The sequence below is a fragment of the Arachis hypogaea genome, chromosome 5 (assembly GCF_003086295.3).
Source record: "Arachis hypogaea cultivar Tifrunner chromosome 5, arahy.Tifrunner.gnm2.J5K5, whole genome shotgun sequence".
Classification (NCBI taxonomy): domain Eukaryota; kingdom Viridiplantae; phylum Streptophyta; class Magnoliopsida; order Fabales; family Fabaceae; genus Arachis; species Arachis hypogaea.
The window spans coordinates 77,815,413-77,832,826 of record NC_092040.1 but is presented as its reverse complement, the minus strand read 5'-3'; the positions used below and the strand labels follow the sequence as shown (position 1 = coordinate 77,832,826).

Here is a 17,414-nt window from a genome sequence, read left to right as displayed (position 1 = left end):
CACCTGCAGAAGCTCAAGAACTTATTGACATGGTTGTAAATAACCAGTTCATGTACACTTCTAAGAGGAATTTCGTGAATAATAGGACGCCTCAAAGGAAGGGAGTTCTTAAAATTGATGCTCTGAATGCCATATTGGCTCAGAACAAAATGTTGACTCAGCAAGTCAACATGATTTCCCAAAGTCTGAATCGATGGCAAAATGCATCCAACAGTACTAAAGAGGCATCTTCTGAAGAAGAAGCTTATGATCCTCATAACCCTGCAATAGCAGAGGTAAATTACTTAGGTGAATCTTATGGAAACACCTACAATTCATCATGGAGAAATCATCCAAATTTCTCATGGAAGGATCAACAAAAGCCTCAACAAGGCTTTAATAATGGTGGACGAACTAGGCTCAGTAATAGCAAGCCTTTTCCATCATCTTCTCAGCAATAGACAGAGAATCCTGAGCAAAGAACTTCTAATTTAGCTAATCTAGTCTCTGATCTGTCTAAAGCCACTTTAAGTTTCATGAGTGAAACAAGATCCTCTATTTGAAATTTGGAGGCACAAGTAGGCCAGCTGAGTAAGAAAGTTACTGAAACCCCTCCTAGTACTCTCCCAAGCAATACAGAAGAGAATCCAAAGAGAGAGTGCAAGGCCATTGATATACTCAACATGGCCGAATGCAAGAAAGAGGGAGAGGACGCGAATCACAATGAGGAAGATCTCATGGGACATCTCTCAAGTAGGAAGGAGTTTCCTATAGAGGATCCAAAGGAATCTGAGTCTCATATAGAGACCATAGAGATTCCATTAAATCTCCTTCTGCCATTCATGAGCTCTGAAGATTATTCTTCCTCTGAAGAGGATGAAGATGTAACTGGAGAGCAAATTGCTCAATATCTAGGAGCCATCATGAAGCTGAATGCCAAGTTATTTGATAATGAGACTTGGGAAGGTGAACATTCCTTGCTCATTAGTGAACTTGATACATGGGTTCAGCAAACTTTACCTCAAAAGAAACAAGATCCTGGGAAATTCTTAATACCCTGTACCATAGGCACCATCACCTTTGAGAAAGCTCTGTGTGACCTAGGGTCAGGCATAAATCTTATGCCACTCTCTGTAATGGAGAAACTGGGGATCATTGAGGTACAGCCTGCCTTATTCTCATTACAAATGGCAGACAAGTCAGTAAGACAAGCTTATGGATTGGTAGAGGACGTGTTGGTAAAGGTTGAAGGCCTTTACATTCCTGCTGATTTCATAATCTTAGACACTAGGAAGGAGGAGGATGAATGCATGATCCTTGGAAGACCTTTCCTAGCCACAGCAGAAGCTGTGATAGATGTTAACAGAGGAGAATTAGTCCTTCAATTGAATGGGGACTACCTTGTGTTTAAGGCACACGGCTATCCTTCTGTAACAAGGGAGAGTAAGCATGCAGAGCTTCTCTCAGTACAGAGTCAAACAGAGCCTCCACAGTCAAACTCTATGTTTGGTGTTGGGAGGCCACAACCAAACTCTAAGTTTGGTGTTGGGACTATACAACATTGACCTGATCACCTATGAGGCTCCATGAGAGCCCACTGTCAGGCTATTGACATTAAAGAAGCACTTATTGGGAGGCAACCCAATTTTTATTTAACTAATTTATTTTTTATTTTATCGTTCTTTTATGTTTTATTAGGTACATGATCATGTGGAGTCACGAAAAAAATACTAAAATTAAAAACAGAATCAAAAATAGCAGAAGAAAAATCACACCCTGGAGGAAGGACCAGTAAGGAGCATCTGGCTAGCGTTCAACGCCAGAACAGAGCATGGATCTGGCGTTGAACGTTAGAAACAAGCATAGAACTGGCGTTCAACGCTAGAAACATGCTACACATAGGAGTTGAATGCCCAGAACATGCATCACTTCAGCGTTTAAATGCCAGAATTGCATACAAAGGCATTTTACATGCCTAATTGGTATAAGGATGTAAATCCTTGACACCTCAGGATCTGTGGACCCCACAGGATCAACTCAAGATCTGTGGACCCCACAGGATCCCCACCTACCATATTCTCCCCTCTTCTCAACATTCATCCTCTCTTTCCAATAAACACTCTTCCCCAAAACCCTTCACCAATCACCTCAATCTCTCTTTCCAATTACCCCCTTCACCACTCACATCCATCCACTCTTCCCCATAAACCCCACCTACCTTCAAAATTCAAATTTCTTTCCCACCCAAACCCACCCTAAATGGCCAAACCTACTCCCTCTCCTCTCCCTATATAAACCCCTCCATTCTCCTTAATTTTCACACAACACAACCCCCTCTCCAATACTATGGCCGAATACACCTTTCTTCACTCTCCTCCATATTTTCTCTTCTTCTTCTTTTCTTTCTTCTCTTGCTCGAGGGCGAGCAATATTCTAAGTTTGGTGTGGTAAAAGCATAAGCTTTTATTTTTCCGTTACCATTGATGGCACCTAAGGCCGGAGAAAACTCTAGAAAAGGGAAAGGGAAGACAAAAGCATCCACCTCCGAGTCATGGGAGATGGAAAGGTTCATCTCCAAAGCCCATCAAGATCACTTCTATGATATTGTGGCCAAGAAGAAGGTGATCCCTGAGGTCCCTCTCAAGCTCAAGAAAAATGAGTTTCCGGAGATCCGACATAAGATTCAAAGAAGTTGGGAAGTTCTGACCAACCCCATTCAACAAGTCAGAATCTTGATGGTTCAAGAGTTCTATGCCAATGCATGGATCACTAGGAACCATGACCAAAGTATGAACCCGAATCCAAATAACTATCTTACAATGGTTCGGTGAAAATACTTAGATTTTAGTCCGGAAAATGTGAGGTTGGCATTCAACTTGCCCATGATGCAAGGAGATGCACACCCCTACACAAGAAGGGTCAACTTTGATCAAAGGTTGGACCAAGTCCTTAGGGACATATGTGTTGAAAGAGCTCAATGGAAAAGAGACTCCAAAGGCAAGCCGGTTCAATTAAGAAGACTGGACCTCAAGCCTGTGGCTAGAGGATGGTTGGAGTTCATCCAACGCTCCATCATCCCCACTAGCAACCGATCTGAAGTTACTGTGGATCGGGCCATCATGATCCACGGCATCATGATTGGAGAGGAAGTAGAAATTCATGAAGTTATCTCCCTTGAATTCTACAAAATAGCCGATAAGCCCTCTACTTTGGCAAGGCTAGCTTTTCCTCATCTTATTTGCCATCTATGTTACTCAGCTGGAGTCATTATAGAAGGAGACATCCCCATCGACGAGGACAAGCCCATCACTAAGAAAAGGATGGAGCAAACAAGAGAGCCCACTCATGGAACCCAAGAGAGGCATGAGGAAGCTCATCACCAAGAAATCCCGGAGATGCCTCGAGGGATACACTTTCCTCCCAACAACTATTGGGAACAACTCAACGCTTCTCTTGAAGATTTGAGTTACAATATGGATCAATTAAGGGTGGAACATCAAGAGCACTCCATCATTCTCCATGAAATTACAGAAGATCAAAGAGCAATGAGGGAGGAGCAATAAAGGCAAGGAAGAGACATAGAAGAACTCAAGGACATCATTGGGTCTTCAAGAAGAAAGCCCCACCATCACTAAGGTGGATTCATTCCTTGTTCTTATTTTTCTATTTTTTTTTCGGTTTTTATGCTTATTATGTCATCTATATTTGTGTCTCTGTTACATGATCATTAGTATTTAGTAACTATGTCTTAAGGCTATGAATAATTTCATAAATCCTTCACCTCTCTTAAATAAAAAATTGTTTCTAATTCAAAAGAACAAGAAGTACATGAATTTCGAAATTATCCTTGAATTTAGTTTAATTATATTGATGTGGTGACAATATTTTTTGTTTTCTGAATGAATGCTTGAACAGTGCATATTTTTGATCTTGTTGTTTATGAATGTTAAAATTGTTGGCTCTTAAAAGAATGATGAACAAAGAGAAATGCTATTGATAATCTGAAAAATCATAAAATTGATTCTTGAAGCAAGAAAAAGCAATGAATAGCAAAAGCTTGCAAAAAAAAAAGTAAGCAGAAAAAGCCAATAGCCCTTAAAAACCAAAAGGCAAGGGTAAAAAGGATCCAAGGCATCCCTAACCATGTACTTGTGGCATGCAGGTCCAAGTGAAGAGCTTGAGACTGAGTGGTTAAAGTCGTGATCTGAAGCAAAAAGAGTGTGCTTAAGAACCCTGGACACCTCTAACTAGGGACCTTAGCAAAGTTGAGTCACAATCTGAAAAGGTTCACCCAGTTATGTGTATGTGGCATTTATGTATCCGGTGGTAATATTGGAAAACAGAATGCTTAGGGCCACGGCCAAGATCATAAAAGTAGCTGTGTTCAAGAATCAAAAAACTTAACTAGGAGAATCAATAACACTATCTGAAATTCTAAGTTCCTATAAATGCCAATCATTCTAAACTTCAAAGGAGAAAGTGAGATGCCAAAACTATTCAAAAGCAAAAAGCTAAAAGTCCCGCTCATCTAATTAAAATTAATATTCGTTGATATTATGGGATTTATAGTATATTCTCTTCTTTTTATCCTAATTTATTTTTAATTGCTTGGGATAAGCAACAATTCAAGTTTGGTGTTGTGATGAGCGGATAATTTATACGTTTTTTGGCATTATTTTTAGGTAGTTTTTAGTAGGATCTAGCTACTTTTAGGGATGTTTTCATTAAGTTTTATGCTAAATTCACATTTTTGGAGTTTACTATGAGTTTGTGTGTTTTTCTGTGATTTCAGGTAATTTCTGGCTAAAATTGAGGGACCTGAGCAAAACTCTGATAAGGAGGCTGACAAAGGACTGCTGATGCTGTTGGATTCGGACCTCCCTGCACTCAAAATGAATTTTCTAAAGCTACAGAACTCCAAATGGCACGCTCTCAACGGCGTTGGAAAGTAGACATCCATAGCTTTCAAGCAATATATAATATTTAATACTTTATTTGAAATTTGACGACATAAACTGGCACTCAACGCCAGTTCTATGCTGCATTCTGGAGTCAAACGCCAGAAACATGTCACGAAACAGAGTTGAACGCCAAAAACACGTTACAACTTGGCGTTCAACTCCAAGATAAGCCTCAGCTCGTGTAAAGATCAAGCTCAGCCCAAACATACACCAAGTGGGCCCCGAAAGTGGATTTATGCATCAATTACTTACTTCTGTAAACCCTAGTAGCTAGTTTAGTATAAATAGAACTTTTTACTAGTGTATTAGACATCCTGGATCTTTGATTGTATTTTTTTGATCTTTTGATCATGTTTGGGGGCTGGCCATTCGGCCATGCCTGGACCTTCATCACTTATGTATTTTTAACGGTGGAGTTTCTACACACCAGAGATTAAGGGTGTGGAGCTCTGCTGTACCTCAAGTTTCAATGCAATTACTACTATTTTCTATTCAATTCCGCTTGTTCTTATTCGAAGATATTCGTTGCACTTCAACATGATGAATGTGATGATCCGTGACACTCATCATCATTCTCACCTATGAACGCGTGACTGACAACCACTTCCGTTCTACCTTAGACCGGGCGCATATCTCTTGGATTCCTTAATCAGAATCTTCGTGGTATAAGCTAGATTGATGGTGGCATTCATGAGAATCCGAAAAGTATAAACCTTTTCTATGGTATTCCGAGTAGAATTCAGGGATTGAATAACTGTGACGAGCTTTAAACTCACGATTGTTGGGCGTGATGACAAACGCAAAAGAATCAAGGGATTATATTCCAACATGATCGAGAACCGACAGATGATTAGCCGTGCTGTGACAGAGCATTTGGACCTTTTTCACTGAGAGGATGGGATGTAGCCATTGACAACGGTGATTCCCTACATACAGCTTGCCATGGAAAGGAATAAGAAGGATTGAAGGAAGACAGTAGGAAAGCAGAGATCCAACAGGGACAAGCACCTCCACACACTTATCTGAAATTCCAACCATTGAATTACATGAGTAACTCTGTCTTTATTTTCTGTTTTATTTATTATTCAAAAACTCCATAACATTTACTATCAACCTAACTGAGATTTACAAGATGATCATAGCTTGCTTCATACCAACAATCTCCGTGGGATCGACCCTTACTCACGTAAGGTATTACTTGGATGACCCAGTGCACTTGCTAGTTAGTTGTGGGGAGTTGTGACTAAGTGTAATTCACATTTGAGAGCGCTACCAAGTTTTTGGCGCCATTGTTGATGATCACAATTTCGTTCACCAACAGCTTGCTCTACTGTTAAGCATGATAGTACTGACGAAACGTTTATTTTGCTAAAAGCTTTTCCATTCTCTCTTGAGGGGAAGGTAAAAGAGTGGTACTACACTCAACCCGGAACAACTGTTTCCAACTGGGATACGCTTAGAAGAGAATTTTTGGAGAAATTCTTTCCAGCTGAGGTTGCCGATAAACTGAGGAAAGACATGTCCATGATCGTTCAGGATGAATCTGAGACTCTCTATGAATACTTGGAATGCTTCAATAATCTTCTAGAAGCATGTCCCCACCATATGATTGACAAGATAGTGTTTCTCGGCTACTTTACGCAGGGCATGAAATCTCAAGATAGGACCACATTGGAAGGTGCTAGCAATGGGTCTATGAAAAAGTACAAGACTACGGAAGAAGCATGGCAATTGATCAGCGACATAGCTGAATCTACTAGGAATCACAGGCAGAAATAAAGTTGGTTAAGAGTCGTTGCAGAGGTATCCACTAGTAAAGAGACTGCTGCTATAACTCAGAGCTTATGTGAAATGACCAACTTACTAAAGCAGATGCAACAAAGTCAACAACAAGCTCAGCAAGTTCATCCTTCTCCATCACAGCACAACCAACAATTGGTTCCATAAAAGAATCTCAGCAAGTTCACTCTTATTCCCTTTCTTCTTCTACTAACATAAAGGAATCTCTATACTGTGACATAGCGGATTCCTCTTCTTTTTCAATTCTCTTCTCTTTCATATGAGCAGGAACAAGGAAAAAGGCATTCTTGTTGAAGTTGACCCGGAACCTGAAAGGACTCTGAAGAGGAAACTAAGAGAAGCTAAATTACAATAATACAGAGACAACCTTGCTAAAAATTTCGAACAAGAAAAGGAGATGGTAGCCGAACCCAACAACAATAATTCAAGGAGGATGCTTGGTGATTATACTACACCTACTTCCAAGTTTGATGGAAGAAGCATCTCAATTCCTGCCATTGGAGCAAACAATTTTGAGCTGAAACTTCAATTAGTTGCTCTAATGCAACAAAACTGCAAGTTTCATGGACTTCCATCAGAAGATCCCTACCAGTTTTTAACTGAGTTCTTGCAGATCTGTGAGACTGTTAAGACTAATGGAGTAGATCCTGAAGTCTACAAGCTCATGCTTTTCCATTTTGCTGTAAGAGACAGAGCTAGAACATGGTTGGACTCACAACCTAAGGATAGCTGGACTCTTGGGATAAGCTGGTCACGGCCTTCTTGGTTAAATTCTTTCCTCCTCAAAAGCTGAGCAAACTTAGAGTGGATGTTCAGACCTTCAAGCAAAAAGATGGTGAATCCCTCTATGAAGCTTGGGAAAGATACAAGCAGATGACCAAAAATTGTCCTTCTGACATGTTTTCAGAGTGAACCATGATAGATATATTCTATTATGGTCTATCTGAGTTCTCTAAGATGTCACTGGACCATTCTGCAGGTGGATCCCTTCACCTAAAGAAAACTTCTGCAGAAGCTCAGGAACTTATTGAAATGGTTGCAAATAACCAATTCATGTACACTTCTGAGAGGAATTCCGTGAATAATGGGACACCTCAGAGGAAGGGAGTTCTTGAGATTGATGCTCTGAATGCCATATTGGCTCAGAGAAAAATGTTGACTCAGGAAGTCAACATGATTTCTCAAAGTCTGAATGGATGGCAAAATGCATCCAACAGTACTAAAGAGGCATCTTCTGAAGAAGACGCCTATGATCCTGAAAACCCTGCAATGGCAGAGGTAAATTACATGGGGGAAGCCTTTGGCAACACCTTTAATCCCTCATGGAGAAATCCTCCAAATTTCTCATGGAAGGATCAACAAAAGCCTCAACAAGGCTTTAATAATGGTGGAAGAAACAGATTTAGCAATAGCAAAACTTTTCCATCATCTTCTAAGCAACAGACAGAGACTTCTGAGCAGAGCACCTTTAACTTAGCAAATATAGTCTCTGATCTGTCTAAGGCAACTTTAAGCTTCATGAGTGAAATAAGGTCCCCCATCAGAAATTTGGAGGCACAAGTGGGCCAACTGAGTAAGAAAGTCACTGAAACTCCTCCTAATGCTCTCCCAAGCAATACTGAAGAGAATCCAAAAGGAGAGTGCAAGGCCATTGACATAATCAACATGGCTGAACCTAGAGAGGAAGGAGAGGACGTGAATCCCAATGAGGAAGACCTCAGGGGACGTCTCTCAAGCAAGAAGGAGTTCCTTATTGAGGACTTAAAAGAATCTGAAGGTCATATAGAGACCATAGAGATCCCATTAAACCTCCTTCTGCCATTCATGAGCTCTGAAAACTATTCTTCCTCTGAAGAGGATGAAGATGTAATTGGAAAGCAAGTTGCGCAGTATCTAGGAGCTATCATGAAGCTGAATGCCACATTGTTTGTTAATGAGACTTAGGAAGATGAACCCCCCTTGCTCATTGGTGAACTAGATACATGGGTTCAGCAAAGTTTACCTCAAAAGAAACAAGATCCTGGTAAATTCTTAATACCCTGTATCATAGGCACCATGACCTTTAAAAAGGCTCTGTGTGACCTAGGGTCAGGCATAAATCTTATGCCACTCTCTGTAATGGAGAAGCTAGGGATCATTGAGGTACAACCTGCCATATTCTCATTACAAATGGCATACAAGTCAGTAAGACAAGCTTATGGATTGGTAGAGGATGTGTTGGTAAAGGTTGAAGGCCTTTACATCCCTGCTGATTTCATAATCTTAGACACTAGGAAGGAGGAGGATGAATGCATCATCCTTGGAAGACCTTTCCTAGCCACAGTAGGAGCTGTGTTAGATGTTAACAGAGGAGAATTAATCCTTCAATTGAATGGGGACTACCTTGTGTTTAAGACCCAAGGGTGTTCTTCTTTAACAATGTAGAGGAAGCATGAAAAGCTTCTCTCAGTACAGAGTCAAACAAAGCCCCCACAATCAAACTCTAAGTTTGGTGTTGGGAGGCCACAGCCAAACTCTAAGTTTGGTGTTGAATCCCCACATCCAAACTCTAAGTTTGGTGTTGGGAGTCTACAACATTGACCTGATCACCTGTGTGGCTCCATGAGAGCCCACTGTCAAGCTATTGACATTAAAGAAGCGCTTATTGGGAGGCAACCCAATTTTTATTTATCTAATTTTATTTTTCTTTTTTTATTGTTCTTTTATATTTTATTAGGTTCGTGATCATGTGGAGTCACAAAAAAAATACTAAAATTAAAAATAGAATCAAAAACAGCAGAAGAAAAATCACACCCTGGAGGAAGGACTTTCTGGCATTTAAACGCCAGTAAGGAGCATCTGGTGAATGCCAGAACAGAGCATGGATCTAGCGTTGAACACCAGAAACAAGCAGCATCCTGGCGTTTAAACGCCAGGAATACACCCTGAGGAAAGTTGGAGCTGAACGCCAGAAACAAGCATGGAACTAGCGTTCAACGCCAGAAACATGCTGCAAATTGGCGTTGAACGCCCAAAACAAGCATGAAGCTGGCATTCAACGCCAGAAACAAGCATCAATCAAACGTTGAACGCCAGGATTGCATGAAAAGGGCGTTTTACACGCCTCATTGGTGCAGGGATGTAAATCCTTGACACCTCAGGATTTGTGAACCCCACAGGATCATCTCAGGATCTGTGGATCCCACAAGATCACTACCTACCTCAACTCACCTTCTCTCCTCTTCACACAATCCAATAACACTCTTTCCCAAAACCCTTCACCAATCACCTCAATCTCTCTTCCCCATCACCTCTTCACCACTCACATCCTTCCACTCTTCCCCAGAAACCCCACCTACCTTCAAAATTTAAAATCACTTTCCCACCCAACCCACCCAATATGGCCGAACCTTAACCCCTCTCCCTCACTATAAATACCCCTCTATTCTTCTTCATTTTCACACAACACAACCCTCTCTTCTCCTCCTTGGCCGAAACATAACCCTCTCTTCCTCTCCTCCATATCTTCTTCTTCTTGCTCGAGGGGGAGCAATATTTTAAGTTTCATATGGTAAAAGCATAGCTTTTTGTTTTTCCATAACCATTAATGGCACTTAAGACCGGAGAAACCTCTAGAAAAGGGAAAGGGAAGATAAAAGCTTCCACCTCTCAATCATGGGAGATGGAGAGATTCATCTCTAATTCCCATCAAGACCACTTCTATGATGTTGTGGCCAAGAAGAAGGTGATTAATGAGCGGATAATTTATACGCTTTTTGGCACTATTTTTAGTATGTTTTTAGTACATTTTAGTTAGTTTTTAGTATGTTTTTATTAGTTTTTATTTAAAATTCACTTTTCTGGGCTTTACTATGAGTTTGTGTTTTTTTCTGTGATTTCACGTAATTTCTGGCAGAAATTGAGGGACCTGAGCAAAAATCTGATTCAGAGGCTGAAAAAGGATTGCAGATGCTGTTGGATTCTGACCTCCCTGCACTCGAAGTGGATTTTCTGGAGCTACAGAAGCCCAATTAGCATGCTCTCAATTGCGTTGGAAAGTAGACATCATGGGCTTTCCAGAAATGTTTAATAGTCTATACTTTGCCCGATATTTGATGGCCTAAACTGGCGTTGCAAATCAGCTTTAGAATTTCTGGCGTTTAACGCCGGAGCTGGCACAAAAATTGGAGTTAAATGCCCAAACTGGCACAAAAGCTGGCGTTTAACTCCAGGAAAAGTCTCTACACATGAAAGCTTCAATTCTCAGCCCAAGCACATACCAAGTGGACCCCGGAAGTGGATTTTTACGTCATTTACTCATTTTTGTATATCCTAGGTTACTAGTTCACTATAAATAGGATATTTTGACATTGTATCTTTATCTCATGACATATTACACGTTTCTTATTGTATCTTCTACGGCATAAGTCTCTAAACCCCATGGTTGGGGGTGAGGAGCTCTGCTGTGTCTTGATGGATTAATGCAATTACTACTGTTTTTCATTCAATCACGCTTGCTTCTATTCTAAAATATCACTTGTTCCTCAACTTGATGAATGTGATGATCCGTGACACTCATCATCATTCTCACCTATGAACGTGTGCCTGACAACCACCTCCGTTCTACTTTAGATTGAGTGAATATCTCTTGGATTCCTAAATCAGAATCTTCGTGGTATAAGCTAGAATTGATGGCGGCATTTAAGAGAATCTGGAAGGTCAAAACCTTGTCTGTGGTATTCTGCGTAGGATTCAAGGATTGAATGACTGTGACGAGCTTCAAACTCCTGAGGGCTGGGCATTAGTGACAGACGCAAAAGAATCACTGGATTCTATTCCAACCTGATTGAGAACCGACAGATGATTAGCCGTGCTGTGACAGAGCGCGTTGAACATTTTCACTTAGAGGATGGGAGGTAGCCACTGACAACGGTGAAACCCTACATACAGCTTGCCATGGAAGGAGCCTTGCGTGCATGAAGAAGAAGACAGTAGGAAAGTAGAGATTCAGAAGATAGAGCATCTCTAAAACCTCAACCTGTTCTCCATTACTGCAAAACACAAGTATTTATTTCATGTTCTTTTACTTTTCACAATTAAACCTGAGAATTATTGATATCCTGATTAAGAGTTACAAGATAACCATAGCTTGCTTCAAACCAACAATCTCCGTGGGATCGACCCTTACTCACGTAAGGTATTACTTGGACGACCCAGTGCACTTGCTGGTTAGTTGTGCAAAACTGCAAACGTGTGATTGCAATTTCGTGCACCAAGTTTTTGGCGCTGTTACCGGGGATTGTTCGAGTTTGGACAACTGACGGTTTATCTTGTTGCTTAAATTAGGACTGTTTTATTTTTGTTGGTTTAGAGTCTTTTATTTGAGTTTAGTTTCATATTTTAAGTTTGGTGTCAATTGCATGCTTTTGTTTTCTTTTAATTTTTTGAATTTGCATGTTCTTAGTCCCTTCTTGATCTTTAAGAATTCTAAGTTTGGTGTCTTCTTTGTGTTTTCCTTTAGGTTTTCGAAAATTTGTGTGTGATTTTCTAAAAATTTCTAAGTTTGGTGTCTTTTTTGTATTCTCCTCTAAATCTTCAAATTTTTGCATTAATTTTCAAAATCATATCTTTTTCAAAACAATTTTCAATCATATCTTTTTCAAAATAATTTTCAACCATATCTTTTTAATTGCTAATTCCAAAATCTTTTTAATCTAGTTTTCAATTTACTTTGATTTTATTTTCTTTTAGTTTTTGAAATTTTATTTTATTTTTTTTATATTTTATTATTTTCGGTCATTCCTAAAAAAAAGGTATTTTTTACTTTACTTGTGAATCCATATCATTTCCCTTTCTCCATCGTGGACCTAAGTAGAATTGAGCAGTCCAGAAGGACTCTTGGGTCATATGTGGTGCACGAAGTTGCAATCACACTTTTGCAACTCCGCACAACTAACCAGCAAGTGTACTGGGTCGTCCACGTAATACCTTGCGTGAGCAAGGGTCGATCCCACAGAGATTGTCGGCTTGAAGCAAGCTATGGTTATCTTGTAAATCTTAGTCAGGATATCAGAAATTATCAGGATTGATTGTGAAAAGCAAAAGAACATGAAATGATTACTTGTTTTGCAGTAATGGAGAATAGGTTGAGGTTTGGAGATGCTCCATCCTCTGAATCTCTGCTTTCCTACTGTCTTCTTCTTCAAACACGCAAGTCTCCTTCCATGGCAAGCTGTATGTAGGGTTTCACCGTTGTCAATGGCTACCTCCCATCCTCTCAGTGAAAGCGATTGCATATGCTCTGTCACAGCATAGCGGAATTCATCTGTCGGTTCTCAATCAGGCCGGAATAGAATCCAGTGATTCTTTTGCGTCTGTCACTAACGCCCCGCCTTCAGGAGTTTGAAGCGCGTCACAGTCATTCAATCATTGAATCCTACTCAAAATACCACAGACAAGGTTTAGACCTTCCGGATTCTCTTGAATGCCGCCATCAATTCTAGCTTATACCACGAAGATTCCGGTTAAAGAATCCAAGAGATAACTACTTAATCTAAGGTAGAACGGAGGTGGTTGTCAGGCACACGTTCATGGTTGAGAATGATGATGATTGTCACGGATCATCACATTCATCCGGATTAAGAACAAGTATTATCTTAGAATGGAAGCAAGCATGATTGAATGAGAAACAGTAGTAATTGCATTAATCCATCAAGACACAGCAGAGCTCCTCACCCCCAACCATGGGGTTTAGAGACTCATGCCGTGGAAAGTACACAAAGAAAGGTGTAAAGTGTCATGAGGTCCTAAGGTCCTCCGGTACTGATACAATGTCAAAAGATCCTATTAATAGTAAACTAGTAGCCTGGGGTGTACAGAAATGAGTAAATGACGTAAAAATCCACTTCTGGGTCCACTTGGTGTGTGCTTGGGCTGAGCAATGAAGCATTTTCATGTAGAGACCTTTTCTGGAGTTAAACGCCAGCTTTCATGCCAGTTTGGGCGTTTAACTCCAAGTTTTATGCCAGTTCCGGCGTTTAACGCTGGAATTTCTGAGGCTGTTTTGCCACGCCGGTTTGGGCCATCAAATCTTGGGCAAAGTATAGACTATCATATATTGCTGGAAAGCCCAGGATGTCTACTTTCCAACGCCGTTGAGAGCGCGCCAATTGGGTCTCTGTAGCTCCAGAAAATCCACTTTGAGTGCAGGGAGGTCAGAATCCAACAGCATCTGCAGTCCTTTTTGGTCTCGGAATCAGATTTTTGCTCAGGACCCTCAATTTCAGCCAGAAAATACCTGAAATCACAGAAAAATACACAAACTCATAGTAAAGTCCAGAAAAGTGAATTTTAGCTAAAAACTAATAAAAATATACTAAAAACTAACTAAATTATACTAAAAACATACTAAAAACAATGCCAAAAAGCATACAAATTATCCGCTCATCACAACACCAAACTTAAATTGTTGCTTGTCCCCAAGCAACTGAAAATCAAAATAGGATAAAAAGAAGAGAATATACTATAGACTCCAAAATATCAAGGAAACATAGTTCCAATTAGATGAGCGGGACTAGTAGCTTTTTGCCTCCGAACAGTTTTGGCATCTCACTCTATCCTTTGAGGTTCAGAATGATTGGCATCTATAAGAACTCAGAACTCAGATAGTGTTATTGATTCTCTTAGTTGAGCATAATGATTCTTGAACATAGCTAGTGTATGAGTCTTGGCTGTGGCCCAAAGCACTCTGTCTTCCAGTATTACCACCGGATACATACATGCCACAGACACATAATTAGGTGAACCATTTCAGATTGTGACTCAGCTTTGCTAAAGTCCCCAATTAGAGGTGTCCAGGGTTCTTAAGCACACTCTTGTTGCCTTGGATCACAACTTTATTTCTTTCTTTTTCTCCCCTTTTTTTTTCGAAATTTTTTTTTGGTCACTGCTTTTTCTTGCTTCAAGAATCAATCTAATGATTTTTAGATCCTCAATAACAGTTCTCTTTTTCTTCCTTCTTTCAAGAGCCAACAATTTTTTAACATTCTCAAAGCAACAAATTCAAGAAACATATGCACTGTTCAAGCATTCATTCAGAAAGCAAAAAGTATTGTCACCACATCAAACTAATTCAACTAGTTTCAATGATAAATTTCGAAATCCTGTACTTCTTGTTCTTTTGTGATTAAAGCATTTTTCATTTAAGAGAGGTGATGGATTCATAGAACATTCATATCTTTAAGGCATAAAATTTCAATTTTATTAATTATGAATTAAAACAAGACTAGATATAAAATGAGACTAGAAAAACGAAAAACAAAACAAAGGAAAAAAGAAAAAAAAAACGCAAACATAGGCTCCTAATGATAGAGGTTTTCACAGAGTTAGGACTCAACAACCTTGATTTTGAGAAGTGGATGCTCCCTCAGCTTGAGAGGAGAACTTTTGGCGTTTCAATTCTTGGAGTTCACGCCCCTGCTTCTCTTGTTCCTTCAGCAATTTGCAGAGCATGCAGTTCTGATTCTGCTGTTCTTCCCTCAGTTGCTCCATAGTCTCTTGCAGCTTGGAGATAGATGCTTCTAGGCTGGTCCAGTAGTCAATTCTTGGGAATTCAGGGAGGAATTCCTGCGCCCTCCTCTTGATAGATTTGTCTTGCACTTGTCCTTCCATTGACTTCTTGGTGATTGGGTGTTCAATGGGTATGAACTCATCTACTCCCATCTTCACCCCAGCCTCTTTACAGAGCAAGGAGATCAAGCTTGGGTAAGCCAATTTGGCTTCAGTGGAATTCTTATTTGCAATTGTGTAGATCTCACAAGCAATCACATGATGGACCTCCACTTCTTTTCCAAGCATAATGCAATGAATCATCACTGCTCTCTTGATGGTGACCTCAGAACGGTTGCTAGTGGGCAATATGGAATGCCCAATAAAGTCTAGCCAACCTCTTGCAATTGGCTTGAGGTCTCCCCTCTTGAGTTGGTTTGGGACACCCTTTGAATTGGCTATCCACTTAGTCCCAGGGAGGCATATGTCCTCTAGAACTTGATCCAACCCTTTATCTACTCTCGCCATCCTCCTATTGAAGGAATCAGGATCATCTTGCAGTTGAGGTAGTTTGAAGATTTCTCTTATTTTGTCCAGATGGAAGTACATAACTTGCCCTCTGACCATGGTTCTGTAGGTATGGTAAGCAGTTCCAGTCATTCTCTGCTTATCTGTTAACCACAGATTTGAGTAGAATTCCTGAACCATGTTCCTTCCAACCTTTATTTCAGGATTGGTCAGAACTTCCCAACCTCTGTTTCGAATTTGCTCTTGGATCTCCGGATATTCATCTTCTTTCAGATCAAATTTAACTTCCGGGATCACTGACCTCAGACCCATTATTTTGTGATAATGGTCTTCATGTTCTTTGGTTAAGAACTTCTCTTGATTCCAAAGATTCTTTGGATTAGTCTCTTTCTTTCCTCTTAAATTGGTTTGTTTTCCCTTAGGAGCCATGATCTTGATGAATCTTGGCTTAGTGATCACGGAAAAGCACACCAAACTTAGAGGTTTGCTTGTCCTCAAGCAAAAAGAAAAGAAAGAAGAGAAGAGAGAGAGAGAGGAAGAGGAAATTCGAATGGTGTGGGGAATGAGGGGTGAGAAAACGTTTATTTATAGAGTGGGGGGGAGAGATTTTCGAAAAAAAGAAAAATTTGAAAAGAGATTTGAGGGGATATGGAAAGAAATTGAAAGAAGGGTGAGTTTTTGAATAAAATTTGGGAATGATTTGGAAGATTTGAAGAATGATTTTGAAAATTTGAAAGTGAATGATGAGAGATTGAAATGTGTTTTTGTGGAAAAATATGGGAAAGAAAAGAAAAGTTTGAAAAAATCTGAGTTGAAAACAAAATTGTGGTCCCCCCACCTTTCTGGCGTTAAACGCCCAGAATGGCACTCATTCTGGCGTTTAACGCCCAATTGGCACCCCTTTTGGGCGTTTAACGCCCAGCCAGGTGCCCTGGCTGGCGTTAAACGCCAGAAAACCTTTATCACTGGGCGTTTTTCTGAACGCCCAGGATGCTGCACACCTGGCGTTAAACGCCCAGAATGGTGCCCATTCTGGCGTTTAACGCCCAAAATGACACCATTCCTGGCGTTAAACGCCCAGAATGGTACCCATTCTGGCGTTTAACGCCCAAAATGCCCCTTACTGGCGTTTTTTCGCCAGTAAGCTCTTTTTCTCTGCTTTTTGAGCTGAATCCTTCTGTAACTCTGTGAATTCCTTCATTTTTGATACTTGCCTCTGTAAGAACAATTCATATAACTTCCTAATGACTGGGTTGCCTCCCAGCAAGCGCTTCTTTACTGTCTTTAGCTGGACTTTCACTAAGACTCACTCAAGTCTCAGTTTTGAGCATTCCTGCTCAAAATTGCCTTCAAGATAATGCTTGATTCTCTGTCCATTAACAATGAACTTTTTGTCAGAATCAGTATCCTGAAGCTCAACATATCCATATGGTGACACTCCTGTAATCACATACGGACCCCTCCAACGGGATTTGAGTTTTCCTGGAAACAGTCTGAGCCTAGAGTTGAAGAGCAGAACTTTTTGTCCTGGCTCAAAGACTCTGGTTGACAACTTCTTGTCATGCCATTTCTTTGCCTTTTCCTTATAAATTTTTACATTTTCAAAGGCATTGAGTCTGA

General features: G+C 40.2%; 1 non-coding gene across 1 annotated transcript; it reads right to left on the bottom strand.

The window, feature by feature from the left end:
- Window positions 1-7,535: 7,535 nt before the first annotated feature.
- On the bottom strand, window positions 7,536-7,643 carry LOC112805106 (small nucleolar RNA R71). The gene has a single exon (XR_003203715.1). It is a non-coding gene; the product is annotated as a small nucleolar RNA R71 (small nucleolar RNA).
- Between the last annotated feature and the right edge of the window lie 9,771 nt (window positions 7,644-17,414).